The 18,458-nt window shown below is 46.0% G+C and overlaps 1 pseudogene; it reads right to left on the bottom strand.

Annotated features, from left to right (window-relative positions):
• LOC144297521 (ubiquitin-conjugating enzyme E2 N pseudogene) overlaps positions 1–15,858 on the bottom strand; it is a 36,378-nt pseudogene extending 20,520 nt beyond the window's left edge.
• Positions 15,859–18,458: the final 2,600 nt, after the last annotated feature.

Raw genomic sequence — 18,458 nt, 5'->3', positions numbered from 1 at the left:
TCAGCTAGGCTAGATGCTGCTCTTGTGTACTCTTGTAGCAACCTGGGCTGCCCCTTTACATAATATAGATCATTCATTTTTCAAGCCATTATTCATTCAACATGGAGTGCCTTACACGAGCAAGACACTGTGCTAGGAACTACGGACACAAAAGAAAAGCACTCTCTTCACCTTCTTGGAGTTTAAATTCTATTCAGGAAATTTAATAGGGCAATAAAAGAATCAATAAGAATAGTCATAAGTTGGTAGTTGTTAAAACTGGGTGGTGAATAAATGGAGTTATTTTTACCATTCTCTCAACTTCTTCAAATGTTTAGAATTTTCCATTAAAAACGGTTTTTTTTTTAAATAAATACAGGAATCACAAAAATGCAAAATTATATCTATGGCAAGTTTCCCAAAGAAGACGTAGATGGTGCAATAAGAGCACATAATGGGGAGATCACTATAGGTAAGGGAGGTTTTCCCAGATGAAGCAAAGAGTGAGCTGATTTCAAAAGAAGGAACAGTCACTGAGAAGCCGAAAGACAGAGGGAGGAACTTGCAGCAGAGCGGAACAGCAAGAGTGGAGGGCTTGTCGTGGAGGGAGGACCACACACAGGGGCTGAAGGAAGCCAAAGTGACTGGAGCCCTGGGGAGGAGAGAGAAGACACTGGGAGAGGTGCCAGAGAAGTAGGGGCCAGACCAGGTCTCCTCCTCCACTAGCTGGGGACCACCAAAAGGAGCGCTAGGTCCCTTTGGTTCATCTGTAGCCTTGAATAGTCTCTACAGTGTCTGCAGAGCAAATGCACAAATGAATAAATAAAGACTGAATGAACAGACCATGGTCAGACAGAGGGGAGCCAGTGCCAGGTGCAGCTAGGTGGTCAATGTCCTCAGACGTTCTGTCCTAAGTGACCCCCTTCCCTGTCTATCCATTTCCACCTCTGAGACTAGCAGTGGTTGACATCAGAGAGCCAGTATTCCCCACCTCTGATGTTTCCCTCCATATGAAAGCACCTCCACCCAGAGCTGTCATAGGGCATCCTTGACCCTTGGCCTCTCTGCATTCCCTCACTGGACGGCCACTTCCTCTTCTTCTGCTTGCAGAACAGCTGCCCACAGAGCATGCTTTCTGCCCTGCTCCTCCATGTCCTTGGATTGACATGAGGCCTGTCCCCAGGGAAGGCAGTCTGCCCACTGCTGGTGCTTTATATTAATTAGCCCCATTGCCCATAGATATAAACCACATTCCCTGAAAAATCAATAATAAAGCGATGGTTTAGCCCTGATCACTTCCTTGTCTTAGATCTCTGATGGTTCTGAATTGAGATGGAAAAGAGGAGTTCTGTTTATGGAGCCCTCCCAGAGACCTCTACATCGACACTTCCACTATCCCTCCAAGGGAACATCACCCTCTGGGGCTCCCAGCATTGGCTTGGCCACCTGTCTTAAGACCTCAAGGCCACAGCCCTACTTCCCTCAAGCTTCCGCTTAGACTTCCTATCTCTGGCGCTCCTAGGTGGCTCAGGTGGTTATGTGTTTGCCTTCCTCAGGTCATGATCCCAGGGTCCATTGGGCTCCCTCTCCCTCTGCTCCTTTCCCTGTGTGCTCAATCTCTCTCTCTCTCTCTCTCTCTCTCTCTCTCTGTATATATATATATATATATATATATATATATATATATATATATATCTGTCAAATAAATAAATAAAATCTTTAAATTTTTTTTTTAAAAAACCTTCCTATCTCTGCTTTTGGTCCTTGCTGGAAGAACTGACTCTCATTCTGTCATTCATTTATTTACTAAGTAAGGTGGAGAAGGTTCCTCCTCCCAGGGGCCTGCCATCCAGGGAGAATCAACCACAAGAAAGAAGCATACGTAAAAAACAAGATAATTTCAGAGACTAATAACTACCCTAAAAATAATATAAGGCAGAGTGCCTGAGTGGCTTAGTTAAGCATCCTACTCTTGATCTCAGCTTATGTCTTGATCTCAGGGTCTGAGTTCAAGCTCCACATTGGGCTCCACACTGTGTGTGGAGTCTACTTTAAAAAAAAAAATATATATATATATATATGGCAATGCGATGGAGAGTATCTGTGGGCAACTTCAGACTAAGTACCAGGAAGTGGTATTTAAATGGAAACTTGAATGAGAAGAAAGTAGCCATGCAAACATCTAGAGAAGGAGCATTCTGGGCAGAGGGAACCATATTTGCAAAGGGCCTGAGGTGGGAATGAGCTTGATGTGTTTGAGAAAGAGAAATAGAGATGCTATGGCTGAAGCACAATGAAAAGAGGGGAGCATGATGGGATTAGAAATTAGGTTCAGGGCCAAGCTGCACGGGGTCCCCTGTGAGGCTGTGGTGAGGAATTGGGAGTTTGGGTCACAGTGCAATGAGAAGCCATTGGGTGCTTTCTTAACTGGGAACTCCGAGAACTTTGGTGTTCTTGACCCTAGACTATACTCCCTCTAGCTTGAACCCTCTTTTGGAATATATCACGAAGAACCCTGAGCCTTTCCCATGGTGTTCACTGTTCTCGTAATGGATGGTTACTCTTGTCAAGTAGAAAATGAAATTATAAATCATTAAGAATTCAAGTTCTACCCTTTCAGTCATATCCATGGTTGCTTGTTGGGCTTTTCTTAGTTTGTTTTTGTTTTGATTTTTAAGCATTACAGTAAAGGGTCAATGCGTAATGCAAACAAGTGAGTCAGTGACAGTAGAGTATCAGACAGTTCTGAAGAAAAATCTTTGGGACACCTTCAGGTCTCCAGACTGGGCAACCCCCTACTCTGTGTATGCATCTTTCTAGTCAGGGGCAAACTCTGAAAAAAATAAAATAATATGCAGCAAGAATGGGCAGGAAAAACAAAAGGGAGTGCCAATTATTTCAGTTAAAAAGAACAAAGAAACTGGAAGTGCATCCTCCAGAGAGACATATTACAACACTGATGGGGAAACCCCCTCCTTAATCAACGAAACACTCTGAAAAGCAGACCTGAGCAGAGAGAGAGGAGGGGAAAAACATAGATAGTTTCTAAGTTCCCTTGTGGAGTTTATTGTTCAGAGCAGATATTATTGGGGAATGTAGGTGGTGTGGGTGGGGGAGCAGGAGAGAATCTCATGTTGGGATTGTACCACCCAAACTGAAAACTCCACTTTTCTCACTCTGCTCTGTCAAGAACCAGTTCCAGGCACTAAAACAAAGAGGCATCCTCTGGAAGCCCCAAACCCTTAAAGCACCTCCAAATTGGCTTTGCACTCGATAACTTGATTGGCTATAGAGTCTTCAGGGTCACCTGTCACTTCCAGTAGATGAGGATGAGGCTTTTGTCTCTAGTAAGCAAGTGTCCCAACCAGAAGAAAGCTTCAGGGCTCATAGTCTCCCTCTATCATAGGCAAAGTGGAACTTCCCTGATCTTAACAAGTCCCGAGATCACAGGGATCTCTAATTTGTACACCTTCAGAGAAACTCAGTGAGGTGACCCCCTACTCCCCTAAGCTGCAAACTTTCTAGATTCACATACTTCCCAAATAGTTACTGTGCAGCTGGAGGCAAAAGGTTTCAGAATTATCTAGAGCACTTCTTCCTTTGATCTGTGTGCCATGCTATCAGGAGCAGAAATCAAAAAGAAGCATTCTGCTTTGCTATGCAGCCAAATGAGGAACCTCTAAATCCCCTGGAAGGTCCCCCTTGCTTGAAGTGCCAGCAGGGCAGCTTGGCAGGGAGCCCAGCTGAGGAGGCTGTTAGCCTCTTCTTCTTGCCGTCAAGATCTCTATCTACAAATTGCCTTATGAGACCTGCCAGACAGAGATGGTGAGAGAGAGCTGTTGGGGAGACCTGGATAGGCCAGGTACCAGTGCAATCAAAAGTGAACAAAGCTATTACGAAAAGCAAGGGAGGTATGCAGGAAAGCCAGAATGTCCCACACTTGTTTGAGTTTAGTTCCTGTCTGGACTTGAGGCAAGACGGATGGGGTTTCTGAAAATGCCCCTTTCCTTTCCCTCTTTCCAGGTTCAATTCATTTCGATCCAGCAAACTTCTACTAAGTGTCTGGAATGCACCAACCTGACTCTGAAGGTAAACGGATGTCTATGGCAGTGTTCCCCCCAAGGTGGAAAAATGGGCTAGCTAGAGCAGGGCTCGGCAACCTACAGCCCCCAGGTCAAATGTGACCCACTGCCTGGTTTTGTATAGCCTACAAGCTAAGAATGGTTCTCACTTTTACACCTGTGGTTTTTTTTTTTTAATCAAAAAAGGAATTATACAAAAAAAAAGGAATTATATGTTGTGGCATATGAAAATAATATGAAATTCAAATTTCAATGTCCATAGATGAAGTGTTATTGGAACACAGCCATACTTGTTCATTTACCTACTGTCCATGGCTGCTTTTGCCTTACAGAGACAGAACCAACTAGCTGCACCAAAGACCATCCGACCAGCAAAACCTAAAACATTTACTCTCTGGACCTTGACAGAAGTAATTTGCCAACCCCTGGACTAGAGTTATGTCCCCAGCAACTTTTGCACAAAAGGTCCATTTCCAAAGTTAAGGAAAATCTCATGCTGTCTAAGTATTCTCACATATTCTATTATTTCTAACAAATGATGTAATACCTGGTTTCACTGCCACTCTGCTATGTTTATGTTGAGTTTTTTAATATTCTGGTGGGGCTGAGGGGAGGGACTCAGCCTCCCCTGGTTTAGAAGAGAGATGGGAGTGAGTTCAAGGTGAAGAGGCAAGTACTGGTGGTGGTGAAGCGTCCGGGGCCACATGCAGAGACCGCATGGGTTCAAATCCAAGCCCACCAGTAACGAAAGTACGACGTTGGGGAAGTTGCTTCACTTTGCTCTGCCTCAGTATCATCATCTGTAAATTGGGCATAATAAAAATATTTACTTCACAGGATTTTCCCAAAGATTGGTTAATTAAAAGACTTAAAGTACTTAGTAGAGGGCCCATTATTATTAGCGTTAGCTAGGATTATTAGTGAGAAATGTCATAACTCCTTCATTTTGTAAAGCTGCGATACTTGCACATTATCATTTAGTGATTAGTGATGCTGGCTAATGTTTACATTGCTCTTCTAATGAAGGCAGTTTGCTTGTTTGTTTTAAACAATCTTTGGCAACAGGTAAAAGGGAATTTAACTAGTTATAAAATTAAGACAAAATCTCTCTAGAGAAAAACCATCAAAAAGACATGACATAAGTTTTTTTCCTACAGTGTAGACACAGACAGGGGCTAGCAGACAGCCAAGCCCAGCAAGATAAGCAGGATGTGTTTTTCTGTTGAACATTAAAAGAACTTTCTTGTGGCATCAAAACATAGAGCATAGGGTTAAAAAAGTTAAAGACACGTCAACCCTGATAGACACCCACAACAGAATAGAAAAGCTAGTTAGTGGCTGTTAAAAATAAATCTGGGCACTCCTAGTCAGTGAGCATTTTATTCAGAACTGTTTGGTAAATGTGAAGTTAAATACCAAGTCTCTTGGTGCATTATATGATTTTGAACATTGATCTAATTTGTACAAGTAGATACTGGAGAGTTATTTAAATGGGAGATAAGAGTGTAAAAAAGAATTACATTCTTGTAGAAAGAGCACTGAGGAGCCAATTCCACGTTTCTAACTTCTCTTCACCTGCCAGAAGCTCTTGAAGCCTGTATACCCAAGGGCAAGCACCAGCACTCTTTGAGATGGCAGTTCCCCTAAACTCACGGCAAGGGCTAGGAAGAGGAAACCATCATCCTCTCAAGGCTTGCTGTGTAGCCCCCATCCTTCTGAGTGACGGTCAATAGCACAGTGTGACAAAGAGGGCGGTGACTGTGTCACAAAGAGCAGCCCTTCCACCAGCAGCTGTGTGACCTTCAACCAGCCATTTCCCTCTCTGGCCTTTGCTTTCTCATCAGACAGAGGAAGGGAGTCGACCCGTTGAACTTTAGGTTTCCTCTGAATTATTTAATAGAAGCCATGACCTTTAAGCTGCAAACTGGCAACATGACTCTTGTCATCTCCGCTACTGTATTTGGTCAACTCTTGAGGGTGGGTAGCCAGGGCAGGTGCAGGCAAAAGGAATGAGTAAAATGACAAAGGCAATTGACAGATATTCTAAAAACTTTATTTTCTCTTTCTCTGAAAGAAACTCATAAGAAACCAAGAGGATTGGCTTCGGTTTGACCTTTCTGCCTTCTATTAAACATCCGTCATGGGCTGAGCAGAGTGTGACATGGTCCCCAGTGGATGAACTGCTCAAAACTCTGTTCATGGCAGCCTTCTGTATTAATTAATTGCACAATGGCCAAGATTACTTGGGTAATCCATGGAGATCCCTTTAATGATATCATCTATGGCATTTATGATTTTGGAGGGACCACTAGTTGGTATGTCCCATTTTTTCCCCACCCTCCTCTCTTCCTACTGTCTACCTGCCTATGTATCTGCTGCTTTCCTTTGCCTTTACAGAGGTCAGACTATTTCTTACATGTTAGGATATGACCTGCAGGGGACTCTGGGATGATAGAGACCACTAGTTGCAGTCCCATTGCTTAAACAGGACAATCATAAAGAAAAGCCTGGGAGGAAGAATTTGCTGCTATCCTGTTGGAGCTTCACTTCTCAGACCTGGGGAATCCATCACACCCCTATTTTTAAAGAAAAGAAAAAAAATAATAAATATCCTCAAAGAGAGACCTACCCTGGGAAGAGGGCTACCCCCTCCCAAATTGTGTATCAGGGCAACTATTAGGCAGGGTGGGAGTAATCAGAAGGCAAATCAGACTTGAAAGGTAAATTACTGTTTCGTAAAAAAAAAAAAAAAAAAAAATGAACCCATGCAGTGGTACCTGCATCCCTCAGGGAAAAGTATTGCCTGCAGAAAAGTGAAGATTAGCAGCTCCATAGGGGACGTTTTTGAAGTATTGGAGCAGAAGTTTTGAAGTACTGGACTTCCCATCCTTGAGAACACCTTTAAACCCCATGAAGACAGGATTTTTTTTTCTTTTTTATCTTTGCGTTGGTTGATATTACCAAAGTACTCGGAACAGTTCCTGCTACAAAGTAGAGAGAGTCTGTCCATTTCTTGACTATGATGAGTGCTGCTAAAACCCAGGAAACTGTCTCTTTCCATTTACCTGAAGCTTGCTGAAACCCCACAGTATGTGGAAGAGAAACAGGTACCAACAGGTGCTAGCAGAGACTGCTCCTTCTTGTGTACTGGTACCTTGAGTGGGTATCTGAGGTCAGTTCTTCAGGAAACACTCTGAGCTGGAGGTTTACAGAAAGTTTGCCAGGCAGTGTTGGGGGTTGGGGGGGGGTGGTGAGTAAAGAAAGTAGTACAGTCCCAACAGCCTCAGATGACCCGATGTGGGGTTCTGGAGATAAGATTAGTTCTAGGAGTTGTCCTGCCCTGAGGAAAAGGGGAGCAGGTCTTTATATACCTTTACATACATGCGTGTCACTGGATGTGGGCTGCCCCTGTGAAGCACATGAGCTTGGGTAAGGTGGCTTCAGTAAAGGGCAATTCCTAGAGATGGGCCAACCACCTACACTTCCAGCAGCTGAGAGAATGAGTGCTTCACCCTAGAGTGGATTCTGGGCAGTAAGTCACAGCACTCAGCACAGTAGGCTTTCCCTGGAAGTTTGCAGGAAGGGAAATTTTCATTATCTGAGTACCACACACTGATAGGGTGGCTGACTCACCTGGGGTTCCATGGTAGCAGGACACAGATTTCAATTCTGGCTCCCTTAATCTGCTGATGGGAAAAGAGGGAGACCACAAATAGATAGGAAGCTGCAGCACTAGGCATGGACCCAAAGAGGGACTAGAGTTAGCATCACTACAGCTTCTGGACACCTCTCCTGACCACTGCCCTGACCAATGTACTCCAGTCTTTTGTTGCTGTTGGTGTTCCTCCTTTCAGCTCTCTGCTCAAGATCTTAAGTATTTGGAAAAGGGATCAGATTGGTGTAGTTTAATTCATGGACCACCCCTTGGCATGGAAGGAATGGTCCCACCAAAATTGCACACAGTGGGGGTGGGGTGCCCCGAGGAAGAGGAAATATATGTTGAGACACACACATACATTCACATGCATACACACATACACAAAACAGTGGGAAATAAGTAGCTAGGTGGAGGCTTTCTTTTCCCCACCGAGTCAAAAAGGTGTGAACAATGGACTGAGACCTCACACTGGTGCAAAGGGGATAGTAAACACCTTGGCAAGAGTCAGATCACACCTCCAGGTCACCAAAGCAACAGCATTATAAAATTAGCATGACGAAGGGTGTCTCGGTGGCTCAGGCGGTTAACCATTGACTCTTGATTTTGGCTCAGGTCATGATCTCAGGATCTTGAGATCAAGCCCCCCATTAGTCTCTGCACCATGCATGGAACTTGCTTAAGATTCTCTCTCTCCGTCTCTCTCTGCCCATCCCTTACTTGTGGTGGCTTGCACAAGCACACACACTCTCTCTCTAAATAAATAAAATGAAAGAAACATGATGAAGCTCTAATAATATAAAGAAGTTTTCATCCATAAAGGAGAAGGAAAACGAAAAGGAGGAGGAGGAGGAGGAAAAGAAAAAGCAATGTCTTCTAGCTGGGAAGTTTCACATCACAGTTTTCTAGAGAACAAAATACTGACATCCTTTTTCAAGATAATGAACAAATAAAAATCAGACCCTCCCTGCAATTTTTTTTTTTGCTGCCCTTTGCCTTTTTTTTTTTTAAGATTTTATTTATTATTCATGAGAGACACAGAGAGAGAGAGGCAGAGACACAGGCAGAGGGAGAAGCAGGGAGCCCGAAGTGGGACTCGATCCCAGGACCCCAGGATCACACCCTGGGCCGAAGGTGGCACTAAACCGATGAGCCACCTGGGAGTCCCTCCCTTTGCCTTTTGAGTTGAGTGATCCCACAGAGGTTAAGACTAAGAGAATGACAAAGGAATGGAGTTTCTGTTCATTACTCCAAGGGGCCATTGCATGTGGGCCAAGGCTCACATAGTGTAGTGTTCAGACGCTGCGTGGGTGCTGGAAATTATATTTCATGCAGCTATTTCTCCAGGATGCAAAGAGATCTCATCATTGAGCCTAGCACAGTGTCAGATGGAGCAGGAGCTCAACATGTGTTGGGAGTTATATAGGGAAGGGAGGAAAGGGCCAGGAAGCTTGTCCTTGACCCACCAGCATTTAGAGGATCCCACATCTTACTCAGACAGGATCTTCCCTGACCAGCAACTGTGTAGAGACATCTAGAAACAGACTTGAGGGAAGGAAAGCAGGGATTATTGAGGAATCTCCCTCTGATTATCAGAAGAGTGTAAGTTTTAGTAAAGCATAAGGTAGATGACATTCTGAGAGTCTTGCACTATCGATGATTTATTCAAAGAACTAACTACTAAAGGGCTAACCTGAGGGGAAGGCTTGGAGTAATGAGAATATATAAGCCACTTCTAATCTAATAATTCTATGCTACAGATGAAGACACTAAGGTCTAGAAAAATAACGTGAACCTCCACTTCTGGCCAAAATGGAGCAACACAGGCCATATTTACCATTCCACTTAGAGCAGACAAAACAATCCTCCAGGATCAACATCTGCCTCTCTCCTCTGAAGACCAACTCAGGACTGAAAACAGGGCTAGGACTAGCGTGAAGGAAGTAAGACATACCTGCACAAATGCCTCCTTAAATTTTGCACCCTTGACCTCTGCTTGTCTGAGGGGATGATTACGTATGGTTGAGGTAAAGCTCCAGGTAAAGAGGCAGAGATCTTAACTGGGTGCTCTGAGCTTCACTGCTCATTTGGTTTGGGTTTGAACTTTAATAGCATTTACATTCATACCAGCCCCCCTGCTTCTTCCACCTGAGCCTCCCCCACCGAGAGTGCCTCCCCACCTCCCCATCCCCAGTGTGGCTGCTGCCTGGAGCCACATCCTGGTTGGGGTCACCTCCCCCAGTGCTGTCCTGCCAGAAGCTCACTTCCCTGTCTTCCTGGAGCATTGGACACCTGACTATCCCTAGCATCCATCCCTGCTTCTTTTCCCCGGCACAGACATTGTACTCATGGCTCCTGTCATTCACTTTCTGCAGTAAGTAGTCCAAGTATAGAGAAATTTCCAGCAGAGTGGACTGGACTGGCCCTTTCTCTTTTGTGCAGATGATAATTTGGGGTGACAGGTGGAGTTTGGGAAAGGTGTGGTGGAGGGAGTATGCTAAAAGGCAGTATAGATGCCACTGTGGTTAGACATCTGTTTTCTAGCTACCGCGGGACAGTGGAACTGCCCCTCTCTCTAGAAGTCAAAACAAAACTTAGAAAACCCAGGGCAAATAGCCTTTCTGTCCCATACTTCCCAAGCCCCCACCCCCATCCCACCTCCCTTGCTTTGCTTGTAGCTCAAGTCCTCTGCAGATACCAGTTTCTAGCCAGCACCCCGGGTCACCCTCTGCCCAGATGGAGGGAGGACAGATGCCTTTCCCTTATCACAACCAAGGACGTGACTTACCATAACAGAATCTTGGGTTAGGAAGGCCCCCTCAAGGGTCATTTCATGAATTCCCCTGTCTCCAGCTAAGTTTTATTGTACTCCTCTACAGATAGCCCCTTGGCTGTCTGCCCTGAAGTGGCCCCTGCTTATTCATACTTCTGTTCCAGTGATGAGCAACTCCACGAGTATGTGACAGACAGTGACCACCTTTCGGAGATCTGGATTAGATGTTATATGCTCTAATGCAAGATCAGTTTCTCTTGTCTTATTCCTTGTAGAGACAGAGTAGAAAAGGCTGGAGGAGGACCAGAGGAAGGAGTGGAAGTCAAAATCAAAACAGTTGAGTCCAAGGCTAAGGGCACTAGGCTCCATCTAAACCCTTACTACTCAGAGAGTGGTCCACAGACCAGTAGTATCATCAGCTTCTGCTGAGAGCTCAGGAGAAAAGCAGAGTCTCTGGTCCCACCTCAGACCTAATGAATCTGCTTCTGCATTTTAATCAGGATCTCCAAGTGATTCATCTGTACATTAAAATTTGAGATGCACCGGGCTAGGGCTTGTTCTCCATTACTCACTGCCAGCTTTGGGACAGGAACCTCAACCGAGAGCAAGATCATGTGTGTCCAAGTGTCTGAATCTCTTCCTACACCACACACACTTCTCTGAGCTGGTCCCAGCGATCCAACCCCAGTCCTGTGACTTTGAAGGTAGGTAGGAATGTTCCTCCAGGTGGATTGATCCATCTGTCTTTGCTCACCCGGGAGAAACACCTCTCCCCCGCCTCACCCCCCACCCCCGTACCCATGGCCTTGCCAGCTACGCCTCTAACATCACCCCACTTTGGAGCTGTCTTTGCACTTAGTACAGGGAACTCCATTTTGTTGGGGGGTGATTTTTTTCCCTTTAAGCGTGTGTGATTCATTTGAATTGCTTTTTTTTTGTTTTTTTAACAAGGGGTTGTTATTGTGTCTCTGAATGACACCCTTGTGGCCCCTGTAACCCCAGCTCCCTTTGATGCAAGGCCTCTGTTTTATAAGCATCAGGGCTCTGCCACCCGGACCTGGTGAGGCATATTTAAAGCTGTTTAAATTGACAGACCAGGCAAACAGGATTAACTCTGTGGGCCCAGAAGGGGAGGTGGGGGGCTGGGGGTGAGCTACAGAATGGTTTACATGGATGAGCAAAAGGACAGCCGGCTGGGCTGGGAAGGGGCCTATCACCGGAGCCAGCCAAGAATTCTCTATCTGGGAGGTAGGCAGAGAGCTTGCAATCTGCTGGTGATTGGATTAGGCATGGTGTGAAATTCGGAGCAGGGCTGCGCCGCTGGGGCTGGGGCCCAGGCTGCTGTGGGGCCAGGCTGCTGAGGCCCCGCTGAGGAGACCGTGTGGGGAGGCCTGTCCCTGCCCCAGCAGGCCTTGGAGACCGCCTCAATGTCACAGCCCTGGAGGCTCCCCCACCGCTAGGCCCCCTTGTCCCCACCCCACTGCATCTTCGCCTTCCGAGCATTCTCAGGGAAGGCAGAGACTGCCTGGCCCCTATTCACAGGGCTCCTGTCCCCATGGCCTAGAGTGAGGATCCTGGCCTTTCAAGTCTCTGAGTCCCCAGAAGCTGTCTCCTGAGATCTTTCTTCGCCTTTTCTTTGTCACTTTCTGTGCTCTTCCTCTTTTTTCTTGTTCCCTCTTGCACAGTCTGGTTCATTCAGCAGGATTCCACTCCATCTGGATTTGTTCAAGAGCCCAATTCAACTTGTGTTTTCCTCTTTTTCAAGGATTGGGATGTTCTGATTAACATCTTTGAGGATTTTGAACCTTCTTCCTGAAGCCTAATCAGGCCACTGGGGCTGTGGGGAGTGGGTGGGTGGGTGGGTGGGATTTATCATCGCTCAAAGTTGACAAGGTTTAAGTCTTTCTGGAAAAGTCAATGACACCAGGTGCAAGTCTAAAAAGGGGGGAAAATGTTGAGAGGAAGAAGTTGTGGGGACGAAAATGGATTTTATGGGCATTCCTAAACCCACCCCTAGTGACAGGGGCTCTTTTCGTCAGGAGACTGGTGGTGAGGCAAACCGATGGCCAGAGTGTGGACACCTGGATCCTGGGCAGAGGCCTGAAGCCCGTCACGCCCCTACCAACCTCTGACTCTTGTCACAGGAAACAAACAAACCTCCCAGCAGCCGTCATGCCCACTCCCAGAAGTCTTTCATTTCTGACTCTGGCAAAGTACAATTTTGGTCAAGCTACTATTCTTCTCCACATCAGTTTCACTGCGTGGGAAGCAGGGAGGCTAGTGATCACATTCCCTCATCTGCTTTGAAAAGCTACCAATCTTTCGATGCGTGGGAGACCTCCAAAGTTCATCTGGTTATATGGCCATAGCATCTTGTGGCTGGAAAGGATCATAGGAAAAAAACTCCATGACTTTACAGATGATGAAACCAAGAGCCCGGGGGCCAAGCATCACTCCAAAGTGCCCATGATCTCACCAATTAAATGACCAGCTCTCTCAGCAGTTGAGGAAAGCTTGAAATAGAACAAAATCTCATGTGCACTATGTAGTGTTCTTTTCTCTTCTGCCCGCTGGCTCCAAGAACACCTGAGCACAGTTTCGGATTAACCTCAAATGGCACGCTATCCCTGTGATGCTCAGGAAAGTACCTGCTGGGAGTGCATCCTTCTCTCCCATGCTCTTCTGTCCTCTCTTGTTGAGTGCAAACCTAGATGGAGGAGAGCATGTCCAGTCGAAGATTTGCCAGACTTTATCTCGGGGCAGGGGACCATGAGTGTCTCTTTGATGCCTTCCAGAGTAGATAGCCTGTATCAGTTAATAGATTTTCTTGCATATGCCAATCCAGATCTATCTGTGTCATCTAGGTGCTGTGTTAACAAGAATTCCAAATCCATATCTGGGTTCACAAGGGAAGAGTGTTGGCATTGATTGAAGAAGGGAGAATGGCCACACTTAAACTGTAACCTCTGAACTTGGCTCTGGGAGAGGCAAGCTGGTGTGCCCCTGGAAGGGTACATGTCCCCAAGCCTGCACGGGTTCCACCCATATTTCCTTCTAAGGAGCTTCCTTTCTACTCTTGCTATAGCCTGTGGCATGGAGACTTGGGATTTCTCCAGCCTGTGCGAGGCCATGGAGAGGAGTAGTTTTCTGGTGGTGAGGAAAGGCTTTTGAACCCCTCAACCTCCAAAATGCAATTAAAACCAATAATTGAGATACTGACAGCCCATGGGTCTTATTCAAAACATTCCCAAATTCTGTGGCATCTTCTGCCCACAGTCCTCTCAGTTTACTGTTTATGGTAGCAAGCCTCTAAAGTTGGCCCTCCCCATAATCCTTCCCCTCTCTGTACTTGCATGAGTTCTTCTCAACGAGAGCAGAGTCTCTTTCCCCTTGCCTTGATCTGGGCTGGCCTGTGACTTGCCTTGACCCATAGATTTTGGCACAGGGAAGATTTTGGGACTTCCAAGCCCGGGGCTTCAGAGGCCTAGTAGCTTCTGCTTCCTCTCCGTTTGGAAGCCAGCAGGGATGTGAGAAACCCAGCTAACCTCAGCCCACATGCTACAAGGAGGCTTAAAGCAGCCACACTGAGAGTTCACGTGGAGGAGCACCAAGTCACCAGACATGTGACTGACATCTTCATAGATTTTTCAGTCCAGCCCAGCTGTCCACAGAATGCAACTGAGTGAATGACCCGAGAGGACACCTCATTCTCAGAAGAACTGCTCCACTAAGTGCTGATTCCTGAAACTCTGAATTGAGAAAAATAACAAATTGTTATTTAAGCCACAAGGTAATGGGATGGTATGTTACACCGCCATGGACAAACTGAAACTTGTCTTTGGGGATCATGGTTATGGGGCAATAGTAATGAAAGGCATCACCTCTTTGGTCATCTTGTTTCATGCTTGTCTGGGTGGACAGGCTGGAGACTGAGTACCAGGTGTAAGCTGAGTCCACCAGTGGTCATAACTTGTTTTCAGTGTCAGTCTATGACCCGATTGCTACAAACCACGCACAAAACACGTTGGTCCTTGCGGGGAACCTCCCAGTGGTCTTGACATGAGCAGAGAGGATCACAATAGTCTTCGAATGTTATGGTACAGCTTTGGAAAGGACAAACATATCTATTACACTTTTCTTTTTAAGCTTGTTGGCTGATGTTGTTTCATTCAATCCTCATTTCTTTCCTTCCTTCACTACTTGGGCTGGTGTGCCTATGCAAGGACCACACAGTTTGGATCATCTTCATCCATTTCCCCAGTAAGTCCCATCATTTCTCGCAGGATTTCTGAAGTGAACACTCTCTCACCATGCCAGTTGCCAGAGTCTGAGCAGATCTCGTCCTAAGATGCAGTGTTGTGCACATGGCCACAGAGAGCTCAGCCCTGCATTCTGCAACCCTCGGAGCATTGACAGAGCTCGGCGTGAGCAGCTGATGTTCAGGAGTGAGTCCCCAGGAATGGCCAGGGTATGTATCAGGCAGGAAACCGTCCAATGGTTCAGTAACACTATTTTAAATAGCATCAAATAGTGGCTGAGGCTGGAGAGAAAAAGAGCAAAAATATTTCACTCACATAACCTCAAGAGCACTTATCCTAAATATCCAGTATCCATCAATAGGAGACTGGCTATAGAAACCACAATATTATCACATAGTGGAATATTAACATCAATAAAAAAGAATGAGGAAGTTTCCAGAGTATACAGATATGGAAAGTTATGCAATAAATCGTTATGTGGAAAAAGTTCAAAATGTGTACATAGTGTCCTTCCTCTTTGTCTAAAAGGAAGGATGACAACAATGTATATTTACATGTGTTTGCATATGAATAAAGAAATACTGAAAGAATACACATGAAATTAATAACAATGGTTGCCCCTAGCAGAGGAGAGAGGGAAAAGAGGCGAAAGGGTAGGCTGGTGACATGGTGAGTTGAAATTTACCATAAGTTTTTTCATTGTTTTGATTTTGGACCATGTGAATTGCATTACCTAATCCAAAAAAATGTTGGAGGAAAAAGAGATCGGTACTTTGCCTAATTTGATTAAAGAACAGCACAAGAAGAAAAACCAGGATCAGAAGCTTTGGATGGAAACATGCCTATTTAGGTTGCCTGGGATAACCCCAGTGGGAACAAAGAGCTTGAAAATCCCAGGAAGGAGGCTAGGCAAAGGGAATGCTTTATCACAGCTTCGGAGAATCCAAAGCCAAGAAGATGCCTGAGGCAAGAGGTAGACCGAGCACTCTGAGCACTCCTCCGCAACCTGCAGGAGGTGTCAGACTGACAGTGGTGAGAACACATTTCCATCTGGACTCGCAAATCTCACACTCTGACTTACGGGAATTTTGACCGACCTTCTAGACCCATGATTCCGTGATAGTTAGCTATTCCAGTCCAGATGTTCCTGGACAGTGAGAAAGAGCTCATATCAGAGCCGAGGGTACAAACTGGTAGGCCCGAAGTTTTGCTCTGTTATTCGGGGGGTTTGTGATTTGGGTACCACATCTGGTCAAGGTGAAATAAATCGTACCCCATAAATTAGCATTCCCTTCCACCTTTCAGAAATACGATATTATAACTTTCTTGAGATCAGGGACATATACATCCTACCCACGTCGGTGACTGCTTGTTGAACGAATGAAAGAATGAGTTGTCTGGAACCTACGAAAAATACTTTACCTGCAAGTTATTTGAAAAAATATTTGCAATAAGTACTTAAATTATTTCCTGAAGAAACCGCGACTCCCGCACAGTTTCTAACACGGATAAAAATGAGGCAGTGGCCAGTAGAGGGCAGTGGTGCCTTTATCAATCAATAGAAGAGTGCAGCGTGCGCACGTGTGTGCACCAGAGCGCACCCACTTCTCAGTTCCTTCTCTCCAAAGTTAGCTTCTTCCTGCTGTTTCTGTCAAGACAGAAGGACCTGCCTTCACTTAATACATAGACTTCAGTGATGGACAGTCGAGGTCATAGTCCTTGCCCCACAAAACCCCCTGGGCTAGACTTGGGCAAACCCACTGGGTGCTAGAATGAACTTGAATTCTACATTCATACTTTCTTAATAACATTCAGAAACTGTGGGGATTGTTTCCTGGGAAAAGAAGATACGGCCTCCTTCCCTCTTCCCCTCAGGGCCTCTGACCCCTCTTTATCTCCTGACAGGCACCATATCTAATCATGGGAAGGAGGGGTAGCCTCAGCAAGACCTGGGCTCCTTCCGGGTTGGAAGGCGCAGGCAGCAGCAAGCACTGGGCCATGATTGCAGGCTGCTCAAATATTTAAGGGTACAAAGAAGCAGCTGTTGAGCACTTGTACACTCGGCGAGGGACGGGCAAATGGGACTGACAATTAGCCTGCATCGGGTTCTTGGCTGAGGACTTCTCGTCACCCTGGGGCCCCTTGCACCCAACCTACTGCATTCAATCAGCTCCAGATGGGCTGTTTCCCCTGCGTCCTCTTCCTCAAAAACTGGGAGATAAGATTTTCTACCATAGAGTAATGAGTGAGCACTAGGGATATCCTTCAACTACGAGTTTTTCTGGACCTCAGTCAATTCTATCTGATAAACGAGAGAACTGGATACACCAGTTCGCCACTCCCAGACCTGACAATGCGTGTGCCAGGCCCATGCACACATGAGGGTACACATAAGTGACCACATCAAGCACCTCTGTGTATCGCAGACTGACACACTGACGAGCCATGTGGTACCTAGTAAAACATAAATGGTACCGATGAAGACAAAAGTCAGGTATGTGTAAAGTGTGCCTAGGTCCCAAGGGGGAGCATAATCTGGGGTACAATATGGGCATGAGGAGGCGTCAGAAAGGAAAAGGAGAATGATGGTAGTACGTAAATAACAATCATCTTTACGTACGTGTTGATGTAAACCAGCACAGGAATGGCCCCATTTTAAAGATGAAATTGGTACAAACACAGGTTATGTGACCTCCCTGTGGTGATACAATTCTCCTGACCCTGTACTCAATCCTCCCGGATCCATCCTTTCTGCTGGGAAGGATGGGTAGAAGGCAGGAAGGAGCAAGCTTCCCAGGTTTCACATTGAGAAGACAGCTCAGGGCAGCCCCGGTGGCGCAGCGGTTTAGCGCCGCCTGCAGCCCAAGGCCTGATCCTGGAGACCCTGGATCGAGTCCCACATCGGGCTCCCTGCATGGAGCCTTGTCTCTGCCTCTCTCTCTCTGTGTGTCTCTATGAATGAATAAATAAAATCTTAAAAAAAAAAAAAAAAAAGAGGGATCCCTGGGTGGTGCAGCGGTTTGGCGCCTGCCTTTGGCCCAGGGCGCGATCCTAGAGACCCGGGATCGAATCCCACGTCGGGCTCCCGGTGCATGGAGCCTGCTTCTCCCTCTGCCTATGTCTCTGCCTCTCTCTCTCTCTCTCTCTCTCTCTGTGACTATCATAAATAAATAAATAAATAAATAAATAAATAAATAAATAAATAAATAAATAAGACAGCTCAGTTTGGAGGATTCTGGCAAGTTCTGGCAAGGCGTTTGGGGGTGGGAGCCCCCATAAGCAGCCTACACCGTCCCAAACATTGTGCGTAGGAGGGTGCTCCACAGCTGTAAGCTCGGGCTCCTACAGAGTTAACAGGAAGAGCAGAAGAGGAAGAAGCCATCCATCTTGCTTCTCAGAGGTACAGGCTAAGGGCTGTTTGGTGTTTATGGTTCATTTTACTCAAACATTACAAAAAACATCAACCCTATATATGTGAATCCCAAAGAAACTAGTCAAAGCAGAGAGGGTTCAAAGCAAGTGGCATTAGCTCTCCTATCCCCCAAGAGTGAAGGATGCCTCCCCTCCTCCTGGGCTTCTGCTGTCTTCACCAGCAATAATGATTAGGAGCCAATAGGATTATTGCCAGAAGCACTGGCTTCTTGGGACTTGGGAAGGCTGGAAGGGGAGGTGAGGTGGGGAAAGGAAGACAGAAAAATGGAGGTGGAGTC

The sequence above is a fragment of the Canis aureus genome, chromosome 25, assembly GCF_053574225.1.
Source record: "Canis aureus isolate CA01 chromosome 25, VMU_Caureus_v.1.0, whole genome shotgun sequence".
NCBI classification, from domain to species: domain Eukaryota; kingdom Metazoa; phylum Chordata; class Mammalia; order Carnivora; family Canidae; genus Canis; species Canis aureus.
This window is presented reverse-complemented; position numbering and strand designations above follow the sequence as displayed.